The following is a 22,978-nucleotide window of genomic DNA, read 5'->3' on the forward strand; positions in this document are numbered from 1 at the left end:
GTTTTCCATCCGCTGCGGTTCTAGGTGTTCCCTCTTCAGTCTGCGCCCACCAAACCCGCTCCTGGGGGTTTCATCTATGGTCTGGGGTACCAAGCGTTCCCCCTGCGGTCCGTGCCCGCTCACCACGGCCTGTTGGAGCGTTGCCGCTCCGTTTTTCGTCCGCTGCGGCTCTGGATGTTCCCTCTGCAGTCCGCGCCCACCAGTCCCACTTCTGGGAGTTCCATCTTCGGTCTGGTGCACCTGGCAGTCCGTCAGGGGCTCGTTTTCCATCTCCATGTCTCTGGTTCTTCTGTTTGTGTAGTGTTGCAGCTGGCCCCGTTGCTCCTTTAACAATTCCAGAGCCGGATCCCAGGCTCTGCTTAGCTGGTACCCTGTGTCACGGTTCATAAGATCGTCAGCCATTTTAATTTCTATCGATTCTCTTATAACACTGTCCCAAAATCTGGGTGTTTGTGCTAGAATCTTGGTATCCTCATACTTCATGGCATGATCTAGTTCTAGACAGTGTTCAGCAATGGCTGACTTAGTCACCTGTCTTAATCTAGTGTGCCTCTGATGTTCTTTGCACCTGATCTCCACATTTCTTGTCGTCTGGCCAATGTAGGACATGCCACATTGACAAGGTATATTGTAAATCCCTGGTTTTCGTAACCACAGGTCGTCGTTGACACTCCCCAGCAGTCCCCCGATCTTGTTGGATGGACAGAAAACACACTTGATATTGTGTTTACAGAGGATCCTACTGATTCTGGCAGAAATAGAGCCAGCATAGGGCAGATATGCCACCTTCTTTGCTTCATCTTGGTCTTCTTCAGGAACCTGTGGTATAGTGGCTGGTTGGAGTGCCCTCTCAATTTGTCTGTCCGTGTATCCATTCTTGGAGAAAACTGTTTTGAGACGTTCTATCTCTTGGTCTGACAGGGCACATGCTCTGTGGACCAAAGTCTTCAGAACCCCATTCTTCTGTGCAGGGTGGTGACAGCTGCTGGCCTGCAGATATAAATCAGTGTGTGTTGGTTTTCGGTACACACTGTGGCCAATTGATCCATCTGCTTTCCTCTGGACTAGTACATCCAGAAATGGCAGCTGGCCATTCTTCTCCAGTTCCATGGTGAACTTGATATTAGGGTGGCATGAGTTAAGATGTTCAAGAAACTAATTGAGCCTGTCCATCCCATGTGGCCAGATCACGAAGGTGTCATCCACATACCTAAAGAAGCATGTGGGTTTAAATGTGGCTGTCTCCAATGCCCTCTCCTCAAAACTCTCCATAAACATGTTGGCAACCACAGGGGACAGTGGGCTGCCCATAGCTACACCTTCAGTTTGCTCGTAATATTGGTTTCTGTACAGGAAATACGTGGATGTCAGTGTATGACTGAACAGGTACAACAGAGCACCGTCAAATTTCTCTGCAATCAGTTCTAGTGAGTCCTTCAGTGGGACCCTGGTGAACAGCGATACCACATCAAAACTAACCATGATGTCCGAATCTGTGATGTGCAGTTGCTTGAGGCGTTGCAGGAAATTTCTGAGTTGCGGATGTGGTGAATACATTTCCCCACATATGGAGACAGGAGACCTTTCAAGTACTTGGCTGTTGTGTACGTAGGTGCCCCAATATTACTGACAATAGGACGTAGGGGCACGCCCTCCTTGTGTATTTTAGGCAGACCATACAGTCTAGGTGGCACTGGCGCTTTTTCCCGTAGTTGTCTGATGATCTTATTGGGCATCCCTGTTTCCTTCAAGAGAGCACTAGTCTTCTTGGCCACCTTGTCCGTGGGGTCACCCTCCAGTATTCTGTATGCAGGGTCCTCCAGAAGTTGGCGTACTTTCTCATCATAATCCTCCCGCTGCAAGATGACAGTGGAGTTCCCTTTGTCTGCTGGCAGTACCACAATGCTGTTGTCTTCCAGTAGTTTCTTGAGTGCAAGCCTCTCCTCGGTTGTGATGTTCGATTTCGGCGGCCTGGCCTTGGTGAGGGCCCTGCAGGTCTCTCGGCGGACTTCCTCTGCCACATTAGGTGGAAGTGTGGCTGCGACTTGCTCTACTGCACTGACGAAACCTGAAATGGGTACGTTTCTAGGGGTCGTAGCAAAGTTGAGACCCTTGCTGAGTACCTTTAAGGTCGTATCATCAAACTGTATGCCACTCAGATTCGTCACAGTGCGTGTCTCTTCCATCTGCTGTGCTTTCTTACTCATGCGGTCAAACTTTGCAGATTGGCAAGATGAGGCATTCCTTCTAGCACGCTCAGCTAAAGACCAGGCGGCACGGTCTACCCAATCCCAATCTTCTCTTGTTAAGGAGGCTGCCATGTACAGATGAATGTGTAACAGCTCCCTGGCCACAACATCTAACCTGTGGCGCATATCTCGAATCCTCTCTCTCACCAGTGCCATGCTGGCTCTGCGTTTTATCTTGTTCGCCGCTCTGGAGTTGATGTGATGTTTAATTCTGGCAAATACTGGTACCACTTCTCCATCTCGACACCTCAGCAAAAAACTGAGAGAACTCGGTAACTTCCCTTTCTTCTGCCGTAGCTTGTCCAGCTTCTTGATATTCTGATACATCTCCTCCCCGTAGAGACTTTTGATGTAACTCTGGTGGCATATCTGCCCTATGCTGGCTCTATTTCTGCCAGAATCAGTAGGATCCTCCGTAAACACAATATCAAGTGTGTTTTCTGTCCGTCCAACAAGATAGGGGGAATGCTGGGGAGTGTCAAAGACGACCTGGGGTTACAAAAACCAGGGATTTACAATATACCTTACCAATGTGGCATGTCCTACATTGGCCAGACGACAAGAACTGTGGAGATCAGGTGCAAAGAACATCAGAGGCACACTAGATTAAGACAGGTGACTAAGTCAGCCGTTGCTGAACACTGTCTAGAACTAGATCATGCCATGAAGTATGAGGATACCAAGATTCTAGCACAAACACCCAGATTTTGGGACAGTGTTATAAGAGAATCGATAGAAATTAAAATGGCTGACGATCTTATGAACCGTGACACAGGGTACCAGCTAAGCAGAGCCTGGGATCCGGCTCTGGAATTGTTAAAGGAGCAACGGGGCCAGCTGCAACACTACACAAACAGAAGAACCAGAGACATGGAGATGGAAAACGAGCCCCTGACGGACTGCCAGGCACACCAGACCGAAGATGGAACACCCAGAAGTGGGACTGGTGGGCGCGGACCGCAGAGGGAACATCCAGAGCCGCAGCGGACGAAAAACGGAGCGGCAACGCTCCAACAGGTCGTGGTCAGCGGGCGCGGACCACAGGGGGAACGCTTGGTACCCCAGACCGTAGATGAAACCCCCAGGAGCGGGTTTGGTGGGCGCGGACCGCAGAGGGAACACCTAGAACCGCAGCAGACGGAAAACGGAGCAGCAACGCTCCAGCAGGTCGCAGGGAATGGGCGCGGACCACAGAGGAAGCGCCTGCAGCCGTTGGTGGAGGGGGAAGGCCATAGGCATAAATACTGGACCAGGTCCACTCGAGGAGCAGTCTCAGGTCGCACCTGATGAAGGTCACGAGCTACGTGACCGAAATATCGTGCAAGTACGACGCTGATATCCGGCAGAACACCCGACAACCCAAGATGTCATTAGATCGCCGGGAAAGCCTGAAGAGTTACATTCAAGTTCTTACTTGTCCAGCCAGTAATGCGAAACATACAATTCAACTCCCCTCTCTACATTGAACAGACAGCCCGAATCACTTCTCTTTGCAGTGCACTTTTCATGAGAGCTGAAGGTGCATGAAGTGCTTTGTCTGAATATATTATCCTAATGTTAGTTGAAATTGTTACAAAAATGAGAACTGAAATAAGTAGATTGAAGCTTTCCATTGACTATATCTTCATCATGACAGACAATAAAATCATGCAGTTCAGATTATTGAATATTAATAAATGAATCTAATATATTTGTTGCCCTGGCTCCTGTGTTGGCAACCAATCAGACTATTTCCCTACCAAACCAGTGCAGTTTACCACATAACGGGTACTCTCTGTACTACCCCTTACCTTAACTCTTATATCACACCTCATCTATTTTAATCGTAACCAAACTGTGGAGTGAATCTTGGGGAGGAATCTTACGGCTCCAAAGCCGGAAATATCACATAGGTACTTTGTCTCCTGCTGAGGTTATTTGAATACCTTTTATTTGATACCAGATCCCCTGAACTCTAGAGATAAAAACCAAAGTTTTTAGGCACAGATTGTCCATAAAGTATGTAACATACAAGAATTATAAGTTCTTCTCCTCTTACTTTTCTGACATGAATTATGTTCATCCTCTTAGTCATTTCTCTCTCTATATCTCTCTGTCTGGTTAAGAGCAGATTCAATTGTTACAAAACCATACTGAAAACACCAACAGTGTTTAGTGTACTATTTATTTTATATAAGTGAGCTTAGTTTTTAGAAAGCATACATATTATACTCTGTTCTACGTTTACACAAATTAATACTGATGTTGTTGAGAATTTTGTCTTGACAAGACTCTCTCAGCTATAAACTGCAACTGAACATTATTGAACAGTATATTCATACTTCTTCTTATGTGATACTTGTCGTGGTACATGTGACTTTACAATAATCATGAGATTTAAATAAATGTGTGGTCTGTAGAAATCTTCAGTGTTTTTGGCAAAATCCAACAAAAGACTTTTAAAAAATGAATGGTCAGTAATCATTGATTCAGGTGATTCATATGTCCCAACAGATGTATCGAACATTAAAGAAAACTAAATGATGGACAAGAGTTAATAGTAACATAATTTTTTGCATGGATGAGAAAATAGAACATTTAAACTATCTTAAACAATGAAGTTTGGACAGATTTACACTTCATGTTATTGCAGGTCTTGGAGAGAAACAAATCAGTAAGTTATGATACTTTGCTTATTTTCTTTCCATAATGCACTATGGAATTACATTCTAAGATATTATGTTCGATTGTACATGTAATTGAATGGTTTTTCATCATTATTTTACTTTCTTTTTCTCCTAATATTGTGTAACATGAGTTTGTCTGATCTTATGTAGGAAAACATTTCAGAAGCAGCAGGAAAATGTGCAAGATATTTAATTAACCACTTCTCCTTTTCTTGTAGAGTTGCTCATATTAATAGATCGTTAGTGTGTATGTATTAATATTCTCAGTTTCACCACACAGTGGAAACCTGTGCAGCCCCTGATGTTGCTGTGGCCATGAGCCAGACCACTATAACACGGTAACTGTTGGGACAAATTCTTGTTGTTCTCTGTACATAATAGTGGCAAGCACACAGTCCCAACCTGTAGTTGATTAGATCCTCTTATTATGTATCTGCCATGCAAAAATGTACTGTCTCCTTGATCACACAGTTTCAGAAAGATATTATCTTTGTCCTTCCATACATCATGTGCCATCATCTACTAAGGCAGTATTCTGCTATTGCAGATTTTTCAGGTTGACCAAGATGTGGTATGATGGTGTTCAACAGATAGATCTTGTGCTGTTCATGTCTGGCAAGTTTATGCCATTCAGCACTCACAAGGTATCTCATAGACATCTTGTTTCGTGAGGCCAAAATCATCTTTGACAGGACCTACCAAATTCCAGAGTTTTTCTGGGGGATGAAAGACACATTGTAATGCCTACTACCTCCTTCTTACAAAATATGTGCTTGGCTAATAATAACAGTAGTAGTTGAAGTTACACTACTGATCATTAATTTCAATACACCCTGGTATTTCAGATTTACAACACAAATCAAATGTTATTTCTCACAAAATATGATTATATTAACTTCCACATATATAATACAATCACAATCATTATATTTTTACTTTCATCAACGTATGCTCCTTTGGATTTAATGACACCTCACAAACTCGAGGCATGCGGCCTATCAGTTTTTGTAGGTATTGTGAATCTATATGATTCCACACATCCTTAGCAATATTCCAGAGATGTTCTTGCAGGATATAATAACTTCCCTGATATGTCAGTCCACTTCATCCCAGACCATTTCAATGAGATTAAAATCGGGGATTTGGGACAGCCATACCATACCGTTCAGTACTTGCTGTTTTTCTTTTGATGCAATGTAGTTCGTACCGTATGCAAACTGATATTTTTTTACAATTTTTTCATAATATGGGGCCACAGTCAATATATATTCCTTTAAAGTCAGTACTGTCATTAGACTGTTTTTTATTTGCATTGTTACAATACACAATCATGATTTCGGCTTTAAAGTGCCATTATCAAGTGTTTTAATGTTATACAGTGCCTAAGATGGCATACTGTCATGTTTAAAATACACTATTAGACACATTGTCTAAGGGGCAATATTTCTGGTAAAAGCCTACTGCTTTGTTTTATCACTGAGTATACCATCTTGACCGAATCAGTCAATATGGTATACTCAGTGATAAAACAAAACAGACAATGTGTCTAATAGTGTATTTTAAATATGACAGTATGCCATCTTAGGCACTGTATAACATTAAAACACTTGATAATGGCACTTTAAAGCCAAAATCATGATTGTGTATTGTAGCACTGCAAATAAAAAACAGTCTAATGGCGGTACTGACTTTTAAGTGATATTTTTTTGGTCAATATCCTGTTGTAAGGTGAACCCTTTCCCTATAAAGTGCAATCCACTTCATATTGCTTGATACTGAAGTATACGGTGGTACTGCTTCTGAGCCATATATCCTTCTACTTTCACAACGTTTCCAACTCTATCTCCAGCAAAACATCTCCAAACCATAATAGAACCTCCACCGTGTTTAACTGTGGGTAAAACACGCTGCTGGACTATCCTTTCCCCTAAAAATCGGCGAACAAAGATTATCTTTCTGGTTCCAAAAATCTCGAACTTCAATTCATTTCTGAATGACACCTTCTTCCACTCTTCCAAAGTCCAATTACGATGTTTTCTAGCCCATTCAAGTCTCTTCTGTTTATTTATGGGCCTTAGAAGTGGTTTTCTTGCTGTGACACATCCTTCCTAGCCAGCTTCAGTCAGTCTCCTTTTTATGTTGCAACAGATATTGTTGCTGTGTTCATTTCTACCAATTCTGCATGAATTTGGGGTGCTGTTTTGACTCTATTTCTCTTACTGGTAATTCTGGTATATTTATCATTACTTTTAGTTGTTTGATGAGGTTGTCCTGGTGGTGGTGTGTCCTTATTGCTTCCTGTTGTCTTCTGGCAGTGAAGGGTGTATTGCACTCCCTCTATAGATACACTACACTGTTTCGCAATTTGGCAAATAGATAAACCTGCTTGGCTAAGTGCTACAATTTCAGCACATTTTTCTATTGATATCTCCACTTGTGGAGCCATACTAGCGATGTGCACACTTCAATATCACGAAGGAACTGACGTGCAGGAACCACATGTTATGTATCGTAGCATTGCTTGCCGTTCACTGCGGACACCCCTTCACTACAGGGAACAACACAGGTGCACCAAATGCGGAGTCCGTCGCCACATAGTCCCTTCACTACAGGGAACAACACAGGTGCACCAAATGCGGAGTCCGTTGGCACATAGGTAAACAATCATATCAGATAGGCATATAACATTAATGTACACAACATTGTTTATTGGATAATATTGTATCTTGATGACCACAACCAAAAATCATTACGTGTATACAACTGTTGTACTAATATTTTGCTTTCTCAACCATATCCATGGTATTAGACCTTATCTATAGAGAACTAGATCTCATTTATTGGGTGTATTGAAATTAATAGTCATGGGTGACTGGAATTCGTCAGTAGGAAAAGGGAGAGAAGGAAACGTAGTAGGTGAATATGGATTGGGGGTAAGAAATGAAAGAGGAAGCCGCCTGGTAGAAATTTGCACAGAACACAACCTAATCATAGCTAACACCTGGTTCCAGAATCATAAAAGAAGATTGTATACATGGAAGAAGCCTGGAGATACTTACAGGTTTCAGATATTTCCTGGCAGATTAAAACTGTGTGCCCGACCGAGACTCGAACTCGGGACCTTTGCCTTGTCAACTGAGCTACCGAAGCACGACTCACGCCCGGCCTCACAGCTTTACTTCTGCCAGTACCTCGTCTCCTACCTTCCAAACTTTACAGAAGCTCTCCTGCGAACCTAGCAGAACTAGCACTCCTGAAAGAAAGGATATTGCGGAGACATGGCTTAGCCACAGCCTGGGGGATGTTTCCAGAATGAGATTTTCACTCTGCAGCGGAGTGTGCGCTGATATGAAACTTCCTGGCAGATTAAAACTGTGTGCCCGACCGAGACTCGAACTCGGGACCTTTGCCTTTCGCGGGCAAGTGCTCTACCAACTGAGCTACCGAAGCACGACTCACGCCCGGCCTCACAGCTTTACTTCTGCCAGTACCTCAGAAGTACTGGCAGAAGGTACTGGCAGAAGTAAAGCTGTGAGGCCGGGCGTGAGTCGTGCTTCGGTAGCTCAGTTGGTAGAGCACTTGCCCGCGTAAGGCAAAGGTCCCGAGTTCGAGTCTCGGTCGGGCACACAGTTTTAATCTGCCAGGAAGTTTCATATCAGCGCACACTCCGCTGCAGAGTGAAAATCTCATTCTGGAAACATCCCCCAGGCTGTGGCTAAGCCATGTCTCCGCAATATCCTTTCTTTCAGGAGTGCTAGTTTTGCTAGGTTCGCAGGAGAGCTTCTGTAAAGTTTGGAAGGTAGGAGACGAGGTACTGGCAGAAGTAAAGCTGTGAGGCCGGGCGTGAGTCGTGCTTCGGTAGCTCAGTTGGTAGAGCACTTGCCCGCGAAAGGCAAAGGTCCCGAGTTCGAGTCTCGGTCGGGCACACAGTTTTAATCTGCCAGGAAGTTTCATATCAGCGCACACTCCGCTGCAGAGTGAAAATCTCATTCAGGTTTCAGATCGATTATATAATGGTAAGACAGAGATTTAGGAACCAGGTTTTAAATTGTAAGACATTTCCAGGGGCAGATGTGGACTCTGACCACAATCTATTGGTTATGAACTGTAGATTAAAACTGAAGAAACTGCAGAAAGGTGGAAATTTAAGGAAATGAGACCTGGATAAACTGACTAAACCAGAGGTTGTACAGAGTTTCAGGGAGAGCATAAGGGAACAATTGACAGGAATGGGGGAAAGAAATACAGTAGAAGAAGAATGGGTAGCTCTGAGGGATGAAGTAGTAAAGGCAGCAGAGGATCAAGTAGGTAAAAAGACTAGGGCTAGTAGAAATCCTTGGGTAACAGAAGAAATATTGAATTTAATTGATGAAAGGAGAAAATATAAAAATGCAGTAAATGAAACAGGCAAAAAGGAATACAAATGCCTCAAAAATGAGATCGACAGGAAGTGCAAAATGGCTAAGCAGGGATGGCTTCAGGACAAATGTAAGGATGTAGAGGCGTATATCACTAGGGGAAAGATAGATACTACCTACAGGAAAATTAAAGAGACCTTTGGAGAAAAGAGAACCACTTGTATGAATATCAAGAGCTCAGATGGAAACCCGGTTTTAAGCAAAGAAGGGAAAGCAGAAAGGTGGAAGGAGTATATAGAGGGTCTATACAAGTGTGATGTACTTGAGGACAATATTATAGAAATGGAAGAGGATGTAGATGAAGATGAAATGGGAGATACGATACTGCGTGAAGAGTTTGACAGAGCACTGAAATACCTGAGCCGAAACAAGGCCTCGGGAGTAGACAACATTCCATTGGAACTACTGACGGCCTTGGGAGAGCCAGTCCTGACAAAAATCTACCATCTGGTGAGCAAGATGTACGAGACAGGCGAAATACCCTCAGACTTCAAGAAGAATATAATAATTCTGATCCCAAAGAAAGCAGGTGTTGACAGATGTGAAAATTACCGAACTATCAGTTTAATAAGTCACAGCTGCAAAATACTAACACGAATTCTTTACAGACGAATGGAAAAACTGGTAGATGCTGACCTTGGAGAAGATCAGTTTGGATTCCGTAGAAATGTTGGAACACGTGAGGCAATACTGACCTTACGACTTATCTTAGAAGAAAGATTAAGGAAAGGCAAACCTATGTTTATTGCATTTGTAGACTTAGAGAAAGCTTTTGACAATGTTGACTGGAATACTCTCTTTCAAATTTTGAAGGTGGCAGGGGTAAAATACAGGGAGCGAAGGGCTATTTACAGTTTGTACAGAAACCAGCTGGCAGTTATAAGAGTCGAGGGGCATGAAAGGGAAACAGTGGTTGGGAAGGGAGTGAGACAGGGTTGTAGCCTCTCCCCAATGTTATTCAATCTGTATATTGAGCAAGCAGTAAAGAAAACAAAAGAAAAGTTCAGAGGAGGCATTAAAATCCATGGAGAAGAAATAAAAACTTTGAGGTTCGCCGATGAGATTGTAATTCTGTCAGAGAGAGCAAAGGACTTGGAAGAGCAGTTGAACGGAATGGACAGTGTCTTGAAAGGAGGATATAAGATGAACATCAGCAAAAGAAAAACGAGGATAATGGAATGTAGTCAAATTAAGTCGGGTGATGCTGAGGGAATTAGATTAGGAAATGAGACACTTAAAGTAGTAAAGGAGTTTTGCTATTTGGGGATCAAAATAACTGATGATGGTCGAAGTAGAGAGGATATAAAATGTAGACTGGCAATGGCGAGGAAAGCGTTTCTGAAGAAGAGAAATTTGTTAACATCGAGTATTGATTTAAGTGTCAGGAAGTCATTTCTGAAAGTATTTGTATGGAGTGTAGCCATGTATGGAAGTGAAACATGGACGATAAATAGTTTGGACAAGAAGAGAATAGAAGCTTTCGAAATGTGGTGCTACAGAAGAATGCTGAAGATAAGGTGGGTAGATCACATAACTAATGAGGAAGTATTGAATAAGATTGGGGAGAAGAGAAGTTTGTGGACAACTTGACTAGAAGAAGGGATTGGTTGGTTGGACATGTTCTGAGGCATCAAGGGATCACCAGTTTAGTATTGGAGAGCAGCGTGGAGGGTAAAAAATCGTAGAGGGAGACCAAGAGATGAATACACTAAGCAGATTCAGAAGGATGTAGGTTGCAGTAGGTGCTGGGAGATGAAGAAGCTTGCACAGGATAGAGTAGCATGGAGAGCTGCATCAAACCAGTCTGAGGACTGAAGACCACAACAACAATAGTGTAAATAAATAAACAAATGTCATTAAGGGGTCATATAAGTGTTACTCCTTCTGGAACTTTGAATGTGTGCCTCAAATCGACTCACACAAATGAAAAAGTTATTGTTAGCTGAAATTAGAACTACTTTATCAATACCAGTACCAATGGTAGTAACTGACTGTATGTTGCCTGACAGATGTTGAAATTCTGGGGTTTAGTAGGATTACTGATATGCATGCAGACCAATTAAGACTAAAGTAGAAATTGTATGTAAATAGTAAACTGTATAAAATACAGAATGCACCTTTTGGAACTATAACTTTAAGTGTTGCAATAAGTGAATTGTGTCGTAGGCACTTCTGCTGGTTAACAAACTACTAATAGTCACTAGATCTGACATGCAGAAGAAAGCCATTAGGATAATTACAGATTCTTCACATAAGGCTCACTGCAAACCTTTATTTACCGAACAAATAATTATGATAGTGATAAACCTCTACATATACAATGTCTTAATTTATACGAAGAAGAACCTACAAGGTGTGAAACGTAGGGAAAATGCACATTGTTACAATACAAGAAGCATCAAACACAAATACACACCTTACCACAGATTATCAAAATCAATAAATAGCTATGAAGTCACAGGGCATAAACTATTTAATAAGCTGCCACATGCTATACAGGATCTTCCTGAACATACATTCAAAGACAGACTGCATGAATGGTTAATTGCCCACCCGTTCTATGATATCAATGAATTCTTCAACTGTAAAATGCAGTAATCCAATAGATGACCCACTGTACATTTATTGTAATATAAGCTAAAATATTTCAGTAGTCAATACTTTATCACACTGTATTGTAAATTGTATCTTCATTTGGTGTTGTCAATTGCTGTAATGGCCTAAAGACAATAAAATTGATATTATTATTATTATTATTATTATTATTATTATAGTTCACAAGTATACCTAGACATCTACACACATAAATGTTGTAGCACATTTAGTGTGGAAAAACAACTGGGTAACAATTTTTAAATGAATTGTGTAGCACTGTGCAGCACTGTCCCTAAATCTAAAGACAAAAGACGTTAAACGTATCCTTTAACTACGGATAGGTTCTGCATCCACATTTACTTATACACATTCTTCACACATTTATTGGAAATGAATGTCACAATAACTTTATGTGTAGCGAAGCATATTTGACTCCTTCTTTCTATTTCTCTTTTGTTATCTCACCACAGCTTTCCTTCCTTTAACTATGTTTAAAAATAAAACCATGTAAGATATGCAAATAAGGTGATAATAACTCCAATAATTTTAGGGAAAATAAACTATTGCAGTCTGATACTTCTAATGAAAAGTACTTATTACTTTTGCATTTGATCACATTAGGGGGACTATATGGTTACATTAATAGCTCTGCTTGGTTTGAACACTCATGATAACTGAGAACTCTATTTAACCTTCCATTTTCTGTATGTCTTCATTCTCTTTTGGATAACTCACATGCCACAGTCTCTCAGTGTTCTTTTGTGGTTATTGATGTTATCATCATTCACTAGTAGAAAGGTGCACCGTACGTTTTGCATATCCAGTTATATAAACCAAAAAGGCTTTAAACAAAATTCTCTTTCTCAACCAAAAAACAGCTCACAAAATAGAATTACAATGGTAACATTTGTTGTACCAGGTTTATACTTTACTTTCACAAATACTTATATAAAAATTGTCTCTGGAAGCTGATAAATTAATATATTGGTAAAGACTACTGATGGTTGTACCTGCCAAATTCTAGCTTTACTGAGTTATGTAGTAATTCCAGATGAACTGCAGATGACTCTGGCATGCTGTTACTACTCCCTTTATGCATTGTCAGATTGATAAGTTACATCATCTACTGCAGGGCTTCCCAACCTTTTCAGCTGGCGAACTCCTTCTTCAGTCGAAAATCCATGGCGGACCCCTAGTCAGTCAAGAGCACAGTAAAGTTTGGAAGGTAGGAGACGAGGTACTGGCAGAAGTAAAGCTGTGAGTACCGGGCGTGAGTCGTGCTTCGGTAGCTCAGTTGGTAGAGCACTTGCCCGCGAAAGGCAAAGGTCCCGAGTTCGAGTCTCGGTCGGGCACACAGTTTTAATCTGCCAGGAAGTTTCAAGAGCACAGTAACTTAAAATTTCAGAGTGAAACCCTTGGGAACTGAAAGTTTCTTAATGCAAGTGCCATGTTCCCAGTGCCCCCCCCCCCCCCCCACCACCACCACCACCACCACCACCGAAGTATCAATAGTCTTTGGTTTAGAGATGAATGAAAACAACTTGAAATTAATGATTAGAGATGAATGAAAACAACTTGAAATTAATGATCCAATTTGAATTCCCAATGTAACCAGACACTTACTAGTGGATTTACTACCTTTGTTCAACACACTATAGCCTGATTAAAATTACTTGATAATTGACATTTCACACATTGGAGCTGCCTTCCTCCAAGAGCGTCACATCCAAACTGTTCTATTGACGAGCAGCCGCTTGTGGTCTGTTCACTTCCACTGTTTGGCTACTGTTCTGTAAGGAGCATGCATATTTCGTAACAGTCGTGTGTGTGTGTGTGTGTGTGTGTGTGTGTGTGTGTGTGTGTGGTTTTTCGTGAAATCCGGAGAAAAATGTTCAGATGTATGTAAAATCTATGGGACTTAACTGCTGAGGTCGTTAGTCCCTAGTCTTGCACACACACACACGCACACACACACACACACACACACACACACACATGTCCGAGGGAGGAATCGAACCTCCGACGGGAGTGGCCGCATAATACATGACGACATGGCACCTTAGACACTGCGGCCATTCCACGCAGCTGTGAAGAAAAGAGGCAGACCCACGATTCGGGATACAAACACATCACGAAATAAAAGAGGCAAGGAATTGCCTTTAAAGGACTATTGTGACATCTGTTGTGCAATGTGTGGGAATACATTCAGCCAGTTTACATGCGCTTCCAAAACCGGATTTCGTAAGCCGATGTCCCACTTCCGCTTTTGGTTGGTCAGGTAAGCACTTCAAAATCAATTCCGGAAATCTGCTTTTATAAAACCGTTTTCCAGTTCCACAATCGATTTTTGTGCCCATGCAAACAGCTCGGAAAGTCTAGTTATTTTTACGTCTTTGCGTATCTATTGAACGGTAGCTGTCAGCCCATCGCCGGCAGCTATCAGACAGCGTTGCAACAGTGTACTGTCAGTTGGTAGCTGGCAACTGGCAGGTGGCGTGGCAACAGCTTAGCCACAGCTGACAACTTCAACTTTTACCTGGACACTATATCGTGGCAGTCAGCCTCGACTGTAAACAAATTAGGAAAACAAAAACAGACTCTCTTATTTCTATATAAGAAGACAAAGCATTTCACAGAGCGTAAGACTTTTTTTCTCAAAGGAAACAATTCTGGCCAAGGAGGTTTACCTTTTACAAGGTGGCACGTGAAAAGTCCTTCGTTTGTTTACGCTCGCAGCCAGTTGCCACAATATTGTGTCAGAGTAATAGCAAGTAATTGTAGTTGAAGTATAGGCAGGAGGAGAGGACGGAATATATTACAAAGAAAAGAAATTAGCTTTAGAGAGCATTTTAATTTTCGTAACAAAAATACCAATGCCAACAGAATTCAATTAATAATTGTTTTGTAAATGATAAAAGACAGAAACAAATTTCCTACAGAGTTGTAGTTCAAGTACGTTCACTGAGTGTCTACGAAGAAAAATGCTTTCTTCTTTACTATAGATGAGTCTGTAGGAATAATAATGGAATCCTAATGTGGTGGTTGAGGGTGCTTCTGCTGACACAATTTTGAAAAGTTGAGGGTTCAGTTCTTGACAACTGGAGACATATGTCTGGTTCCGCATCTAGACAGCCTCGGTACTTAGTTTTGTGGGTAGCATAGATCGAGAATCCAGATCCACACATGTATGTTGTGGCAAACGGAAGAAGTACACGTTTTGCCTTTTCAACAAGGGGGTAGTATTTCTTGTTATCCAAACGGATCCAAAAGTGTGAGTAACCGTCAATGTCAAAACTTGATTTCAAGGTAGGGTCTGTGGCAATTTCTATCAACAACTCATATTCATTTGATGATAGAATGTTCGGCTTTTTGGATACAGTGAATGGGTTGACCACCCATTCGTATTTCTGCAGCTTCACATCTTCAGCTGTTGGGAAATAACGCTCCAACAATGACATCAATCTTTGGAGGTGTTGCAGGATTTGATGAAACAAGTTCTTCCCAAGTGCCAATGTTTTGTTTTTCAAAAACTCCTTGAGAAGAGGAAAACATCGACCTCCCCCTCCTTTGCACTCTCTGCCCAAAAATTGATTTTCCTCTTGAATGCTCGAACTTTGTCGATAGCAGTGACCTTTGTTTCACTTAGCCCTTGAAGTGAAATTTTCACATCATTTTGGAGAAAATATCTGACAAATGGGCAAGTATACACTGCCAATTTTCATCGTTAATAAGGTCTGTTAATTCGGTGCAAAAGGAAAGCTAAGACTTCCAATCTTAATTAGTACAACCGAGAGAGTCCATTCCCATGTGAGAGCCACCTCACTTCTGTGTGGAGAAGCAGGTAACGGTGAAGGTTTCCCATATCTTCACACAGTATTGTGAAAAGTCTTGACTTCAACAGCCTTGATTTTATGTAGTTATTGATTTGAATGGATTCATCTAAAACTTACTTGAATGAAACAGGCATTTGTTTTGTAGCTAAAACGTATCTGTGGAGAGCACAATGACTATTGCTGCAATTCTTGACGTTTTCTTTTATTTTCGTTATTGCTCCGACTGTAGGACTGTCATAGCTTTTGCACCATCTGTGCACACTTCAATGCAATTAGACCATGAAAATTCGTTATTCCTTAAAAAATCATTCAATAGACAGAATATTTCAGCATCTGTTGTGTTGGCAGGTAGTGGTCTGCACCATAAGAGGTCCTCCTCAAAACATCCACAATATTCATAACAAACAAAAGCCAATAAAATCTCTAATCATGCAACATCAGTGGATTCATCTATCTGCAGAGAAAATGAATTGTGTTGGATGCGAGAAAGAAGAGTGTCTTTCACATCATTTGACATGTCAACAATGCGTCTCTTGACAAAATTGTTTGATAATGGCACCGAAGATACAAGCTTTACTGCCTTTTTTTCTAGCATGCAAGAAACAATATCATTAACACATGAGATTTTCTGCAATGGTATGAGCTTTGCCTGTTTTTGCCACTCGATAACTAACCAAGAAAGAAGCTTTTAATGAACTTTCATTAATTGTTTTTGCATGAATTTTCATGCAATGCTGAGAAGCAGCTAGTTCAGCACTCTTCCTTTTGAAAAAATTTATGTCTTTAGCCTAGAAATCCGGGTGAGTACCTTCAAAATGACGGCGTAATTTAACTGGAACCATTGAACTGTTCAGAAGGACTCACGCACAAATTATACACTGAGATTTACCCTCCTTTGTGTCCATAAAGCCCATTTCTAAATAGCTTTCATTGTACTTATGCTTCTTGGTTATTCCACTTCCACAGGATATTGCAACCAATGGAGTACTTGCAGTGTTTTCACATAATAAATCTGGCTGTGGAGCTTCTCGTGATTTTTCTTCCTTTGGTCGTCCTCCCTCCTCATTCATTTCAAATGGAAACTTCCCTTGTTGTGAAGGCGATGAAGAAACTGCACCATTCTTCAATGATCCTGACTTCAGCCACCGATCCATGTTAGAAGTAATGAAATGGTCAAAAATCGACTTATGAAATAGGTAGTGGACTGACAAAGCAAGTTTAACATTTAATGATGCCTGGGGCCACATACGTGCCAGCGAGCACTGTGATTGGTCGACAAAGCTCGCTCCGCTCATGCGTAAAAGGTTTCAGCACATCTAGAGCCGTGAACCGGCGCACAAATGACCCCCGTATTGTTGCGAAACAATCGATCAGAGAAGCCGCATTCTCTGGCACTAAACTGTGTATGCGTTCTCACTTAGGAACCGCAAAGGCTGCTTGGAAATATGACCTGAAGTAAAAGTACACATGTTTTTCACATGAAAAAAAAACAGTGATGAATTTGATTTTCACATTTTTATTCAATAATTTTACTCATTATTTTACACGATTTGGTGAAAGGTGGCTGCGGACCCCCTAGAAAGAGCCGGTGGACCACATGTTGGGAAGCCCTGATCTAATGTATAGATTCACTGTTATCTTCTCAAGACATACTGTCATGGATAGAGTGGAACTGCACAAAAGGCTAATTTACTTAAGAGTTTTGTAGCATTTTATTTCTTTGAATTAACTGAGGTAGCTAGATCCATGCTGATTTGGGACTAGTTCTTGTACACTAATTGTTGTGTGCCTTGAATATTGCATGTAGTAAGAAATATGATGATTCACATAAATTAGATGATGCTGGGTTAAATGACTGGCTACATTTCATGTAATATATTATATTTATTTATGTATTCCTGTGTAGTACTCTGTTCTACATACTCTTATCATCAAATAATACCTAAATAAACTCTTCTTTTGTTTTGTGTTGTATTCATTGTGTACAGTAAAAAGTTCTTGTTACATGTATAGTTGCAATTAAAAATAAGAACACAGTTACTGTCAATTTGTTGTACAATGGAAGCAGGAGTTGTAAGAATGCTGGATTGGTGGGTGTAGGCTGTCACTCTGTTAATTGGTTAATATGATAAGTGGAGTGGGTATAATTAGTATCACCAGTGGCATCAGTTAGGCTTAGTTAGCACTTAGTTTATCTGTTAGTATCTGATGGCACCATGCAGTATCGGTGGGTGGCATCAGGAACTGTTTTACAAGCAATGATACTCTATTGCGTGTTAGTGATGACATCAAGCTCACCAATCAGCACTCTGCCATTTCTGTGTCAATTCAAGAATATGAAAGTACAAATGAATACATATATCTCAGAATTTCTGTACGCTAATACTACACATCATATTCATTTGCAGTCTCTGATGTCTACAAATAGTTCACATTAATGCTATGCACACAAATATTATCCTATCTTGATGTTTTCCTTCATCCATCCAAACACTGTGATTATTAAAAAAAACTTTGCTGGTGCTATTGTCAGTGTTAACACAGACTAGATCTGTTACAACCATGATTTGTATAAAATTACCTTTTGATCTGCTTAATGGGACATAAAAATCAGTAGCAGCCATCTCCCTCAATGTTGTAGGAATTACTGTATGTATAAAACCTGTATGCATGTAGAAATTTTTATCTTTTGTCACACAAATAGAGGGTGTCCCAGGAGGAATGGTCAATATTCAATATGACAGGAACAATCATTTGAAGCAAAAAAACTTATAGTAAATATGGGCTCTAAAATGCTCGCCTTAGGAGGTATGAGCACTTCTTCAACTTAGATACTGGAAAACAAATCTGCTGCAAGCTCTTTGCTTTCTGTATTTTGAGAGGAGGGAGCGTGAACCAAAACGAGAAAAAAATGTCCAGTAAAAATGGGCCCTAAAGTGCATACCTTAAGGGCTATGAGCACTTATTCATCTTTGCTACTGTGAAACACATTTGTTCTACTGAACAAGTGCTCACAGCTCTTTAAGGCATGCATTTTAGAGCCCATGTTTACTGGGCATTTTTGTTTTGAATGATCCTTCCTGTCGTATCCCTATATATTGACCATTCCACCTGGAACACCGTGTGTAGGATATTATTTATCAATATACAAAGTTCCTTGAACTTTTCATGCATATACTTTCTTTAATTTAAAGAGAGCATAGCTGAGGGAAGTATATTTTATGATTTCAACAGCGTGGGTTGTTAAGCATAGGTTCTGCTCGTGTAAATTTAGATTGGTTCTGCAATATAACATCTTCTACAGTTACATTAGTATTGTGCAAGCCACCTGACAGTGTATGACAGGGTTGGCTCAGGTGACTGACAGTGTAGGGGAGTTACGTACTGATTTTACGAAGGAGGATCAGGTAGTGATAGTGGGTGGAGCAGGGAACAGTCTTCATAGGGATGGGGAATATGATGTAGTTGGTGACCTGGTAAAGATAGCTACTAAAACTGGTGGCACTAATGTGCATTTCGTGCAACTGTTTCAGCGTCATGATCGGCCTCATCTTGATGTGGCTGTTAGGCGCTTTAACATGGGGCTGGAGGGGGTGCTGATGGCAGAGGGCATGGGTCACATTTCAGTGGTGCCAGTTGGATCTATCAGTAGATCGGGTTTCACTAGGCACGGCCTGCACTGCAATAGGTAGGGAAGGGGAGGCTGGCAAAGCTTGTAGGCGGCAGGATAGTTGGTGGTGGTGGGATCACTCGTCGACAAATTCCTGTAGTAGTTGGTGTTAGAGCTGCAACTTTTTTAGATTGAAGTCAGCTGATAGGTATAGCTGCTTAAAGGAAGTCCCTCTAACTAATGGCTCACCTTCAGAGGATGTAATGTTTCCAAGTAGAGAAGGAATTAGCATATTTCATCAAAATATAAGAGGTATTAGAGATAAAGTTAGTGAACTGCTTATAGATATTGACTCTGAAATTATTGGTATGTCAGAGCACCACTTAAATAATTTGACAATTCAGAGGCTTCCTTTACCAGGATACAGATTAGCTGGTTGTTTTTCAAGGAGTTCTTTGCTAGATGGGGCAGTGGCTATGTATTTAAAATACAGTATTCCAGTTGAGTCCACAGACGTATCACGGCACTGCACTGAACACATATTTGAATGTTGTGCAGGGGCAGTTGAGTTTAGTGAAACCTAAACGTCTAGTTGTTGCTATTTATAGGTCCCCTAACTCCGACTTCAAAGCATTTCTGCCCAAGCTAGAGAGGGTTTTTGATTCACTTTGTATGAAGTACCAGAAATTAGGTACATGTTGTGACTTCAGTATTAATTTTGTATATGATGGTGCAAGAAAAAGGATGTCGGTAGGTCTCCTAAATTCATATGATCTGATGCAGACTGTGTTTTTTCTAGTTAGTGTGCAGGGGAACAGTAGCACAGCCATAGACAATATTTTTATTCATTCTTCTTTACTAGATGGGCATTCTTTTAGTAAAAGCATGAATGACCTTTCAGACCATGATGAACAAATTTCGACACTAAAAGGCCTTTGTACTCAAACCAACGTCATATTTAATTACAAACTATGTAGGAAAGTTAATCCAACAGCAATAGAGAGTTTTTTAAACTTTGTCAAGGTAAAAGAGTGGCAGCATGGAACAAGAGTGGCAGGATGTTTATAGTGCTGATAACATAGATGATAAATACAATGCTTGCCTTAACACATTTCTCATGCGCTTTGAGAGTTGCTTCCCATTAGAACATTCTAAACAGGGTACTAGCAATAATTGGCAGCCTGGGTGGCTGACTACTGGGTTAAGGATATCATGTAGAACAAAGTGGGAATTATATCAAAATGTTAGAAATAGCCACAATCAAGCTACAGTAGCTCATTACAAACTGTATTGTAAGGTGCTTAAAAATGTTATTAGGAAGGCAAAGAGTATGTGGTATGAAAATAGAATAGCTAATTCACAGGATAAAATTAAAACCATATGGTCAGTTGTAAAGGAAGTGTCTGGTCAACAGCACAGGGTTGACGACATAAAGTCAGTTCGTAGTAAAAATATTTCTGCTACTGATAAATCAGATATATGTACAGTATTTAATATATAATAATCAGATATATGTACAGTATTTAACAATCATTTTCTGAGCATTGCTGGCGAATTAAATAAAAATTTAGTTTCTACAGGGACTCACATAAGTTTCTTGGCAAATGCCTTTCTGAGATTGATGTCTGAAATACTCCTCTGTGATACTGACTAGGGGGGGATTGAGTTAATAATTAAATCACTGAAGACTATGGATTGTCATGGATATGATGGAGTACCTAGCAGAGTATTAAAGTACTGTGGGTCAGTCTCATGAACGACTAAAGTACTCAGTAGTAAAGCCACTTTATAAAAATGGATAAAGTAGACAATTTTAGACCTATTTCTATGCCATCAGTGTTTGCTAAAGTTATTAACAAGGCTGTGTATGTAAGGATAATTGATCATTTTTTATCACACAATTTGCTATCAAATGTACAGTTCGGCTTTAGAAGTGGTTTAACAACTGAAAATGCTACATTCTCTTTTCTCTGTGACATATTGGATGGGTTAAACAAAAGATTTCGAATGAGAAGCATATTTTTTTATTTAACTAAGGCGTTTGATTGTGTTGATCTCAAAATATTGCTCCAGAAGTTGGACCATTACGGAATATGGGGAGTAGCTCACAATTGGTTCACCTCTTACTTTAGCAACAGACTGCAAAAGGTCATTATTCCCAATGTTGAGAACGGTTGTGATGTGGGGTCTGAATAGGGTACAGTCAAGTGGGGGTGCCACAGGGATCAGTATTGGGGCCATTCCTATTCCTTATTTATATAAATGATGTGCCCCATAGTATTACAGGCAACTGCAAAATGTTTCTGTTTGTTGATGACACTAGCTTGGTAGTAAAGGAAGTTGCGTGCAACATTGACTTGGTTTCAAATAGTGCAGTTCATGACTTGTAGAAAATAAACTAACTCTAAATCGCAGTAAGACTCAGTTTTTACATTTCTAACATACAATTCAAGAAAACCTGACATCTTAATTTCACAGAATGGGTATATGATTAGTGAAACTGAACAATTGAAATTTCTAGGTGTTCAGATAGATAGTAAACTGTCATGGAAAGCCCATGTTCAGGATCTTGTTCAAAGACTTAATGCTGCCATTTTTACTATTCGAATTGTATCTGAAGTGAGTGATTGTTCAACACAAAAATTAGTCTACTTTGCTTATTTTCATTCGCTTATGCCGTATGGTATTATATTTTGGGGTAACTCTTCCCATATTTTTGACTCAGAAACAGGTGGTTTGGGCAAAAAGTGGTGTAAGTTCACGAACCTCTTGTCAAACTCTGTTTACGCGTCTGGGTATTTTGACATTGGCCTCTCAAGATATATATATACCTTACTGTCATTTCTTGCTAACAACATTAGCTTATTCCCAAAAATAAGTAACTTTCACTTAGTTGATACTAGGCAGAAATCAAACCTGCATTTGGATCGGACTTCCTTAACTCTCATGCAGAAAGGTGTGCAGTATACTGCTGCATCAATTTTCAATAAGCTACCACTCAAATTCCAAAATCTTAGCAGTAATCTATGCACTTTCAAATCGAAACTGAAGAGTTTCTTAATGGGTCACTCCTATTCTGTCAAGGAGTTCCTTGAAAAATTAAGCTGATTCTTGTTGTATTGTTGATTGTGTTTACTTAAACTTGTGATTCACTTTTTTGGGTTCATAAACAGTTTATTTTTATCTGTTATTACTTTAATGCTGTAATTTCATGTTATGTAGCAGCTCTGACAAACAGACACTTTCATCAGGAGGAGGCAGGTCTGTGGTACTCCACAGCAACACTGAACGCCCAAATTTGAAGAAGATGTACTGTATCGTTTTGAAAAGAACTGCTCAATGAATACAGAACAACTGCACATGCAATGGTGACCATTTAAGCAATTTTAAAAATGTTTCCCCAATAAAAGTTTTATCCCTAATTTCAACTGGAGATAATCCTGTATGGGGCAACTCATCATTACTTGAAATTCCAGAATCAGTTGCGCCGACATAATATGTCTTTTTGAGCAATACATCCTGTATAATCTTCCTTTTGCTTTTATGATGCTCTCACACAGTTTGGATTGCGGGCAGAATGCATACTCTTTCCTCAATTGCAGGGGTT

At 40.5% G+C, this 22,978-nt stretch overlaps 1 protein-coding gene and 1 non-coding gene across 2 annotated transcripts in view; both read left to right on the forward strand.

The window, feature by feature from the left end:
* LOC126253687 (intraflagellar transport protein 172 homolog) overlaps positions 1-22,978 on the forward strand; it is a 305,113-nt gene that overhangs the window by 270,805 nt on the left and 11,330 nt on the right. The window lies entirely within an intron of this gene.
* Trnat-cgu (transfer RNA threonine (anticodon CGU)) lies at positions 8,467-8,541 on the forward strand. Its single transcript has one exon. It is a non-coding gene; the product is annotated as a tRNA-Thr (tRNA).

The sequence above is a fragment of the Schistocerca nitens genome, chromosome 4 (genome assembly GCF_023898315.1).
Source record: "Schistocerca nitens isolate TAMUIC-IGC-003100 chromosome 4, iqSchNite1.1, whole genome shotgun sequence".
Lineage (NCBI taxonomy): Eukaryota > Metazoa > Arthropoda > Insecta > Orthoptera > Acrididae > Schistocerca > Schistocerca nitens.